The sequence below is a fragment of the Psammomys obesus genome, unplaced genomic scaffold, assembly GCF_907164565.1.
Source record: "Psammomys obesus unplaced genomic scaffold, mPsaObe1.curated_primary_1811, whole genome shotgun sequence".
Classification (NCBI taxonomy): domain Eukaryota; kingdom Metazoa; phylum Chordata; class Mammalia; order Rodentia; family Muridae; genus Psammomys; species Psammomys obesus.
This window is the reverse complement of record NW_026594354.1, coordinates 3,244,174-3,254,123: the sequence shown is the minus strand read 5'-3', so window position 1 is coordinate 3,254,123 and position 9,950 is coordinate 3,244,174.

The following is a 9,950-nucleotide window of genomic DNA, read 5'->3' as shown; positions in this document are numbered from 1 at the left end:
TATATATATATATATATATATATATATATATATATGTATATATATGCTAGCAGAATCATCTGTTTGCCTAGTGTAAAGAAACCCAACTGGAAATTCAGTACAACTGTGGAGATTCCAGAAAAATAGATAAGAACTTTTCTGAACTGCATATATGGTTACTCTGAGAAACAGGCGTTTCAATATACTGATGTGGGTACTACTTTAACAGTTCTTTAACCCTCAAATTTATAAAATAATATGCAATTTCCAGAACTTCTTTCATAAGAGATGACAGTAAGAGACACATTTTGATGTTTTGATGGCTGGAGATCTTTTTAAACATAACAAAATATTTGGTGTGTATTCTTCAGTGTTTTATTTTTCATCTGTATAAATGATGTGATGTAAATATATTTAAATTTAAACATTGTCTTAAATAATAAAAATGTAATAAAACTGCTTTGTTATACTGCTAAAGAAACATTTAATTATAATGGTACTTTATTGTTAGCAGTTACTGAGAGATGTTTCTTTTTGTATGTTTGATGGTGGGCTTTTTTTTTTTTTTGAAAGGGTTTCTCTGTGTAGTCTTGGTTGTCCTGAACTCACTTTGTAGACTAGACTGGCCTTGAACTCACAGAGTTTGCCCCTGCCTCTACCTCCCTAAGTACTGGGATTACAGGCAGACACCACCACACCTGGCTGACAGATGCTGATTTTACTGTTAAAAAATTAATTGCAGCCAGTCCTGATGAGATCTGATAAGCTAGGGTTAGATGGAAGGGGAGGAGGACCACCCCTATCAGTGGACTTAGAGAGGGGCAGGGAGGAGATGAGGGATGGAGGGTAGGATTGGGAAGGAATAAGGGAGGGAACTATAGCTGGGATACAAGGTAAAAAAAAAAAACTGTAATATAAAAAATAAAAAAAATCTGCATTGATTGTCTGCAGGGCAGAGCCTTTCAAAGGCCCTCTGTGTCAGGCTCCTGACTTGTTCTCTCTTTTCTCCTTCTTCTGATGTCCATCCTCTTTGCCTTTCTGGATAGGAATTGAGCGTTTTAGTCAGGGTCCTCTCTCTTGATTTTTTTCTTTAGATGTACAGAGTTTAGTAGGTTTATCCTATATTATATGTCTATATGAGTGAGTATATACCGTGTGCATCCCTCTGCTTCTGGAATAGCTCACTCAGGATGATCTTTTCCAGATCCCACCATTTACCTGCAAATTTCATCATTTCCTTGTTTTTTATTGCTGAGTAATATTCTATTGTGTAGATATACCACAATTTGTGCATTCATTCCTCCACTGAGGGGTATCTGGGCTGTTTCCAGCTTCTGGCTATTACAAATAAGGCTGCTACAAACATGGTTGAGCAAATGTCCTTATTGTGTACTTGAGAATCTTTTGGATATATGCCTAGGAGTGGTATAGCTGGATCTTGAGGAAGCGCTATTCCTAGTTGTCTGAGAAAGCGCCAGATTGCTTTCCAGAGTGGTTGTACAAGATTACATTCCCACCAGCAGTGGAGGAGGGATCCCCTTTCTCCACAACCTCTCCAGCATGTGTTGTCTCTTGAGTTTTTGATCTTAGCCATTCTGATGGGTGTAAGGTGAAATCTTAGGGTCGTTTTGATTTGTATTTCCCTGATGGCTAATGAGTGCAGGGAATCTTATGAAAGAAGTGGGAAACAGTAAAATCTGGAGAGGACAGGAACTCCACAAGGAGAGCAACAACACCAAAAATTCTGAGCACAGGTGTCTTTCCTGAGACTGATACTCCAACCAAGGACTATGCATGGAGATAACCTAAGACCCCTGCACAGATGTAGCCCATGGCAGTTCAGTATCCAAGTGGGTTCCATTGTGATAGGAACAGGAACTGTCTCTGACATAATCTGATTGGACTGCTCTTTTATTACCTCCCCCTGAGGGGGAAGAAACATTACCAGGCCACAGAAGAAGACAACGCAGCCACTCCTAATGAGACCTAATTAACTAGGATCAGAAGGAAAGAAAAGTCCTTCCCTAACAGTGGACTTGGGGAAGGGCATGCATGCAGAGGGTGGAGGAAGGGAGGGATTGGGATGGGAGCAGGGAGGGAACCACAGGGGGGATACAAAGTGAATAAAGTGTAATTAATAAAGAAAAAATAAAAAAAAACAATTTAAGCCATAAATAAATAATAGCAAATAGAAAAAAATAAATGTACTATATAGAGATAGTTTTCTAAAGCTTTGAGCACTGGTACAATTAAACGAATAAGAGAAGTAGAACAGGAGTCACATTTTTCTTGTTTGACCTGTCACTAACTAATTCAGCTCACATATTTCAAGTCAGGGAATTAATCCAGAATAATGGGTAAGTTATTAGATCAGAAACCTTAAGAAAAATTGCTGAAGAAGAATTATTGGTCAATAAATATTTTAAGAAAAATGTGGGGTCCTTTTAGTTCATTAAAAGATGCAGATTAATTATTTTTTTATTTTATTTTGATTTCTTAGATGCCTGTCTGTTCTTAAGGAGAGACAGAAAGGGTGGATCCAGATAGGAGAGGAAGTGGAAAAATACAGAAGGGAGAGAAGAAACTATAAAAAAAAGAATATACTGTAAGAAAAAAAATCCATTTTCAAGAAAAGAAAAATTTTAAATATAGATTAAGGCTTTAATATCTTTTTTCATTTATTTATTTTGTGTTGGGGGAACACACATGCCATGATGTATGTATAGTCAGAGGACAACTTTATGAAATTGGTTATCTACTTACATTCTATAGGTCCTTCAGTTCAAATTTAGGTCTTCAGTCTTACAGGAAACACCTTTACCTACTGAGCCATCTTGCAGTGTGAATCTTTCCTGTAATGAGTCCTAAAATTTTTCACTACTTTTAGTTCTCACAGTCTGTCATTTCCTACATATCTGATTGGATTCAATTTCCTAGTACTTGATTTTTCCCCCTGCAACATGCTATATTTAAAATTTTAGCAGAGGAAGTTGCATCTCTGTAAGTTCAAGGCCAGTCTTGTCTACAGAGATAGTTTCAGGACAGCCATGTCTCCTCAAAGAAACATTGTCTTGAAAAACAAAATGAAACAAAACAACACAAAAATAGGGAAATACAAGGGTGATACACCCCCACTTCATTGTAAGTCTATAACTCAAGAGGTTGAAGTAGGAAGATTTCTGTGAGTTTGATGTTATTCTGAATTGCATAGTACAGATATATTTTAAAATGTTGTCTGCATATGTTTTGTGAGAGAGTTAATACACCAGTGATCCTCTCAATGTCTACCTTCCCAACTGTGTTTTTGAATTATTTAGAATTTTCTTGTCATAGATAGCTCTGTTGCATGTACAGTGTTTCTCTTAAACTATTTTTTTCACCACATATATATATAATATATATTATATATATATATAATCAATTTTATATATTTTTGAGAGTTTTATACATAAATACACCTCAATGCATCTTAGGTTTTTTGTTTTTTTTCTTTTAATTTTTCTTAACACACACACCACCTACTGTGCCAAATTGTTGTTTCCTACTTGCATATATGTTTAAGATTGTCCACTTAAGAGTGAGTTGTCCCTGAACAAAACCTCCCTCAGCAGCCATTGAATGCTTGCGGTTCTTCATCTAGGGGCAGGGCTTTGAGAAATGTTCTTCCACCCGTGTTTAGTGTGTCTTGGTTTATGTTTGTTTGGCTTGGTTTATGTAGTCTTATGCAAACTCACTAGAGTTCATGAGTGCAGCATCCCAGCCATTTCCAGAAGACATGATCTTGCAGCAGTTCTCCAGGTCCTAAGTCTCTGACAATCTCTCTCCAACCTCTTCCATGGCCTTGCCCCAGCCTTGGGTACAGAGGCTGAGAGGCTGTGTGATAGGCATCCAAACTGTTTTTTTTTGCTTGTTTGTTTTTGTTTTGTTTTCTTTAAGATAACTAGGTTTGTGGGGATGGCGTCTCTTTTTCGTGAGCTATTTGACATTCACTGCTTTTTCTAACAAACTGATGCTATGGTGAATGGAAAATATTCACTCTTTCTCAAGACTGTAATTGGCCAAGAGTGATCACCCTCTATGTACTTATTTTATTGTTCTGCTTCTTTCCCTTTCTTTGGACCACCAATCAGTCATTTTCAATCAAATTCCACAATTTTAGATCTTGGGAGAAATTTCTGTCATTTTGGGGTTCTGCTATTTTTACTCACGACTTGGAAAATATCATCAAATACAGTTTTCAACCATGGAGCTATTGCTATTCATTAGCAATTTGTAAATTACATGTCCATATTTCTCATCTTTAAAGTGTATTGTTTGCTGCTGTCAGATATATAGGGAGCACATAGAAGGTGAAAATATTATTTTGTAGGGTTTTCTATGGACAGCTGAAGCTCTTGGCCTACCTTCAGAAAACACAAGGGCCAGCTGCCAAGGTATTTTAATACCCTCATATTTGCTAAGCATGTTTTAAAAGTAGTATGCAAATATATGTACACACATGCATTCAATGTGCACACATGTATATGTACAGTCATGCATGCTTAATTATTTGCTGTGTTATACACATGTGTATATACTTGTGTTCTGTGTAATATGTATGTGTGTGTGTACTATGCCTGTCTGTGTATATGTGGAACAGAGCCAAAGCTATTGCCAGTTTTGCCTAGTCATTCACACTTCTTGGAGGCATTGTGGCAATTATCTTGATGACTCTGGTACAGCAGGCAAAAACAATTTTTAAAAAGCATGTAAATTGAAAGACTATCTGAAAAAGGGAGACAAACACATTCCAGGAGTCACAGCAGAAAAATGAAGGACATTGTTTTGACAAAGAAAATTTTATGAGTTTTTATCAGAAAAGAGCCTGGAATGGGTTTTGGAAATGAGTTGTTAGAGCAATTGCTGTAGGAATTAGAAGAAGCACTTTGTAGATCTCAAAAAGTATATAGCTCTTGAGCCTCATGTTAGATGCTACAAAGTGTGACTAATATGTCTTCAGCTCCAAAGTCTTCACTTACCATGGCTTGACAGAGGGTGTTATAAGTGGCATGGGTGAATTCTTGGTATTTTATGTTCAAGGAAGATGAACCTTTGATTCTCTTAACCTTACCTTAGGTAAACACAAAAGGATTCTGTATGCTTAAGGTTTTGGGTGCTGCCTCAACAAACCTCTACTATGTCTAGCTTCTGCCTAGTAGTTAAAAGAATTAGACTTTTATATGCTTATGTATGCAAGGCAGCTATCTCTGAATGTACTTGTCTGTCCATGGTAATCATTTATTTTCCACTGTCAGTATTATCAAAATTATCAAGAATCTTTTCCCATTTTTTTTTGTCAGGTCAACCACCACAAAATATGTTCAAATTAGCTTGGTGTACATGGTTTGAGCCAGGGTTTTCTTGGGAGCAGGTTATTCCAGAGAGGTAATATTCTATTGCTAAGGAGTGTGTAACCAAATATTCTGGAAGTAGGCTGCTCTTTTCCTAGTTATTTGATAGAGCACACTTCTACATGTAAGCTTTGTCAGTTTTCCACTCTGTGTATGTTTGTGCACTGTATTTAATATAATTTTGAGGTTATATAAACTAGGGTTTCTCAACATGAGGGTTGTGACCCCCTGAGGAGTTGACCAACCTTTTCACAAGGAACCTAAGACTATTGGGAAACACAGATATTTGCATTATGATTTGTAACTGCACCAAAATTACAGTTACAAAGTAGCAATGAAAATAATTTTATGGTTAGGGTCACCAAAACATGAGGAACTTTATTAAATGGTCGCCATATTAATTGGGAATTTTGAGAACAGCTGATACAGACAATGCTACAACAGTGAAAATATTGTAGTATCTTGGTGTTCCTCCTGGCAACAAGGGCATAGTGCAGAGAAATTGTCTCCTTGTCCTTTTTGGGACTATGTTTAACTGGCAGTACAACATATATTATCACTGAAAATATGTTAACAGGCTTAAAAAATGAGTGAAAAAATGAATGAATAAATGAACAAAAGTAAGCACTAAGCTTGGTATCCAGATACAAATATTTGGAAGTGTCATTGACTACTTAAAGAAAAGATGATTGGGAATTTCTTGACTGTCCATTAGCCAAAATGTGGACACCAGGTTCACACTCCCACTGATGCCTTTATTCATTTAGGACAGTGCAGTGGGTCATGGAGAACTCTTTAAGAATCTGATGACAGCTATGATTCTCTCTATAGTAAAATGTACGTGCTGAACATACATATATTTTTGCATGTAATTTAATTTTAGGGAGGTGAAGAGTTCTTCCCTTCCCCAGCTCATTCATGGTCCCTGTGTTGAGAACCCATAATTTAGATACACAGTATTTGGCAGTAAAGTGGCAGAATGTGGAATAAACTGAGACTAGAAACTATACTTCTATTATAGTCTTGTATCTGCTTCCAACTCTTCCAACTCTGAATATCTTGCTTCTCTAAGTTTTGGATTTCTCACGTATACAGGCTTTCTTTGTACTTTGAAAAGAAACTTCTGTTCTTTATTAAATAGGCTTCTCAGAAGCCTTGTCGTGCTAATTTTATTCTAACTCAAAACTCTATGTGCAGGCCACAGCTCTCTGCCATCTCATTTCCTTTTCCTTGCATGGTATTCTCATAGATATCAAAGAGGACTTCAAATAAATCACATGAGCAAAGGGAGGATGCAGATGAAAGGCAGGCTGGCAAGAACATATTGACACTGCTTGTTCAGGTGAACTGATTCTTGTTCATTCGTTTCCCTCTTTTTTTCTCCTAGACTGGCAGGTAACAAAATTAAACAGTTGTAGCCACCACAGGGAGGGACTCTGCCATGTGTTAGCTCTAGCATTATCAGTTTTTTTTTTCTAGTATAGTACCAATATAATATTTTCCTTTGCACTCTACATTCTTGTAAAAGAAATAGGAACTTTATTTTCTAATAGCCAGTGCTTTTCATTTAGTACATACTTAAAAGCAAATCACTCCAAAAGGAATGTTCAAATGTCATCATACCAACCAGAAATAAATAGTAAGAAGTGATATTCTCCTGGTCCCCACCAAGTATCTATATCCAATTTTAAAGCTTGTTGTCCAACCTGAAAATCCAGGTTTGTAGGTGCATTACAGTTGTCCTATCACATGGTAACCCAGCCTAGTTTTAATGTGAGTTCATAAGACTAAGAAGTAACAGCCTTCTGTGGTCACCCATTGCATTTTTATATAGATTTAATCTTGGGCAGAGATATAATTTGTAGGTTTATATCCTGAGTCCTAGTTCTATAGTGTAAATTTGGCAAATTAAAGATAATAATGTCTTGAGTTCCCTCTTTTTGCCCCAAACACCATCACAGTCCTCACAGACAGCTTACAACATCACTCAAGCTTAAGTCTCCAAGGCAAGATGATGCTTTATCTGATTTGCTTGCTTGTGTGCTCCCAGTGTTTAGAACAATGTATGTGTAATATTAGGCACTCAAAATTTGCTGAATTTAAAGATATTTACTGTTATTATCCCCATTATACAGATGAAGAAACAGAGATTCACAGAGATCAAGCACAGGTACAAGCTGCAAGGATACTTTAATAGTGTCCAAAGGAATAAAGCCATTATGATGAGGATACCATTTGTGTTCAAGAGGCTTTGCCTCATACCATACCACACCCCAAAGGCGACTCTCCATTTTACCTGTTCTGATGAGGGACACAGCCAAGATCTGTTGCTGGGGCTGGAGGAAGGTAATGTCATAGTCTTAGAATGCCATAGACAGTTGGGCAGTGGTTATTTAAAATAAACAGTTTCTTGAAGGTCTTTCAGAGCAGTACATTGCATGAAAAACTGTGGCCATGTAGGAGGCCTCTAATTATCTCATTTCTAACTGAAAATGTAGAGGTGAAAGTGGTAAGAGAAGCAGAAGCCACATGAACAAAAACTACAAACTAAACAAAAACAAAACGAAGACAACCCCTTCACAATTAAAAATAAAACACAGCCAACCCAGTAATCAAACTACCAAAACCAACCCAACCCAAAATGAAACACACACACACACACACACACACACACACACACAGAGTTATTAGCAGGAACAATGGACAGAAATTTTCATGAAGGTTTGTTCTACATTTTCTCTGGAACAAACTCCACTTTTTTGCTTGTGCATCATCGTACTTGTTAGAACGTTACTGTATGTCTGAATAATATCCAATTTCAGTTATCATTTTCTTTCTTGTAAACCCCAATTCCCTTGTAAATTTATATCTGCTGAATTCCACTGAATGAGAGAATATCATCTTTCTTATTAGAGAATAGCATTACTCTTACCTTGGCTTTTTAAAAATTTTCCTTCTGAAAGCCTAAATATCACAGTATTTTAGTTGACCAGGATAAATAGTTTTGATGAATGGAACATTATCTTTGGTAAACAGACACCAAACATTAACTTAAAACCAACCAAATGTGTTTCTTTGGTAAAGTGGACATTAATGTCTTGTTTGGAATTAATTAAAAGAAAAAGTATTTTTTGCTGAGATAATTTCTTCCCTTTCAGCAATTTAAAAAGCAAAATTTTATGATGACTTGTTTTTTTTTTTTAGGTATTTCTACAGTGTCTTCTATAGACACTGTTTGAAAATGCCCTCCATTTAAAAATACACCTCAAGATACAGAGACTCCATCAAGTTGGAAAACTACTACCTGTCATAAAACAAAGTTCCATAGAAAGTCATTCTGGTTTACCAAACTGATGATTAAATTCTCAACAAAATCCACTTAATCGGTGCATGCGTTAGGTCAGTTTTGTGAATTTACTATGCTGAGGTGTTTCACGTGGTTGACACTAAGTCAAGAGCAGATTTAGAATGCACTGTTCAGAAAATGGTTTAGCAGCATATAATTCCTCTTCAGTTGTCTTTTATAAATAATAGCCCAGTTGTAGGCCCATAAGAGAGACTTGATTGAACATCTAGTATGCACACTTGCCTTTTTGTGAAGAATGTACTTGTTGTAGATTTTAAAGCTCCTCACCTTCTTGTTCAGTGAATAACACATTGGTATGACTGCTTAGTGTGTTTGCAAGGGAGACTGAGCAAGTGTGTGATGCACTAGCTATAATCTCCACCGTAATTGTTAGAACATTGTGGATAAAAGCACATGAGAACGAAAGCACAGATTATTACTTGGTGTGGTTACATCACAATCATTTGGGCATTTTTGCTGTTTAGAAGGATAGTAGCCAACCTAAATCCAAAGTGTTTACATTCCAGACATAAAAATAAAATGTTTGTTTCATGGCCAATGAAGCCTTATGTTCTCACCTTATGTATGTGTTTGGAAGGGGTAGTAGCTGCCTTATGGGAAAATTTGCAGTTGCCTGCTCTGTCTTTGCCATGCTGAAATGATGGAACTTCTCTAGTAGTGCAACCTGGGTAATTTCATTCTTCAAGGCCTGTTTCCCCTCTGTTGAGGAAGAGGGAGTGTTGTAATATGTCTGCTAAGGTCTTGAAAGGTAATATGTCTTTTGGAAATGCTTACTACTGTAGATGGCTAAAAAAGCTATATCTCTAAAAAGGAAAGACATTGCAGCTATTTGCCTTAAATGTAATCCAGGGTTTGGCTTCATTTTTATGGATTTAAAGAAATACAGGGGTCTGAGGGTAACATACATATCCCCTTCAGATCAAACTGTCTTTCTTTAGATCTATGAATCATTGCCCTTTTAGATGCAACTGCGCAACGGTATACATACCTGGGCATGTTAATGTACAGAGTGCCTTGTGATGAAAAAAAGATAGAAAAAAAAAAGACATTTTAAGGGAGGTGAGGTACAGCTAGTTTAGCGGGGAAGTTTGGCTGCTATTATGGATAGGTTTGTACTGGTTATTACTGTTATCCAGGAAATTCCACCTATTTTCCTTTGAGCCCTTTATCTCCCAGCGCTTTTATAAAGTTTCTCATCACCAGGTCTCAGACTT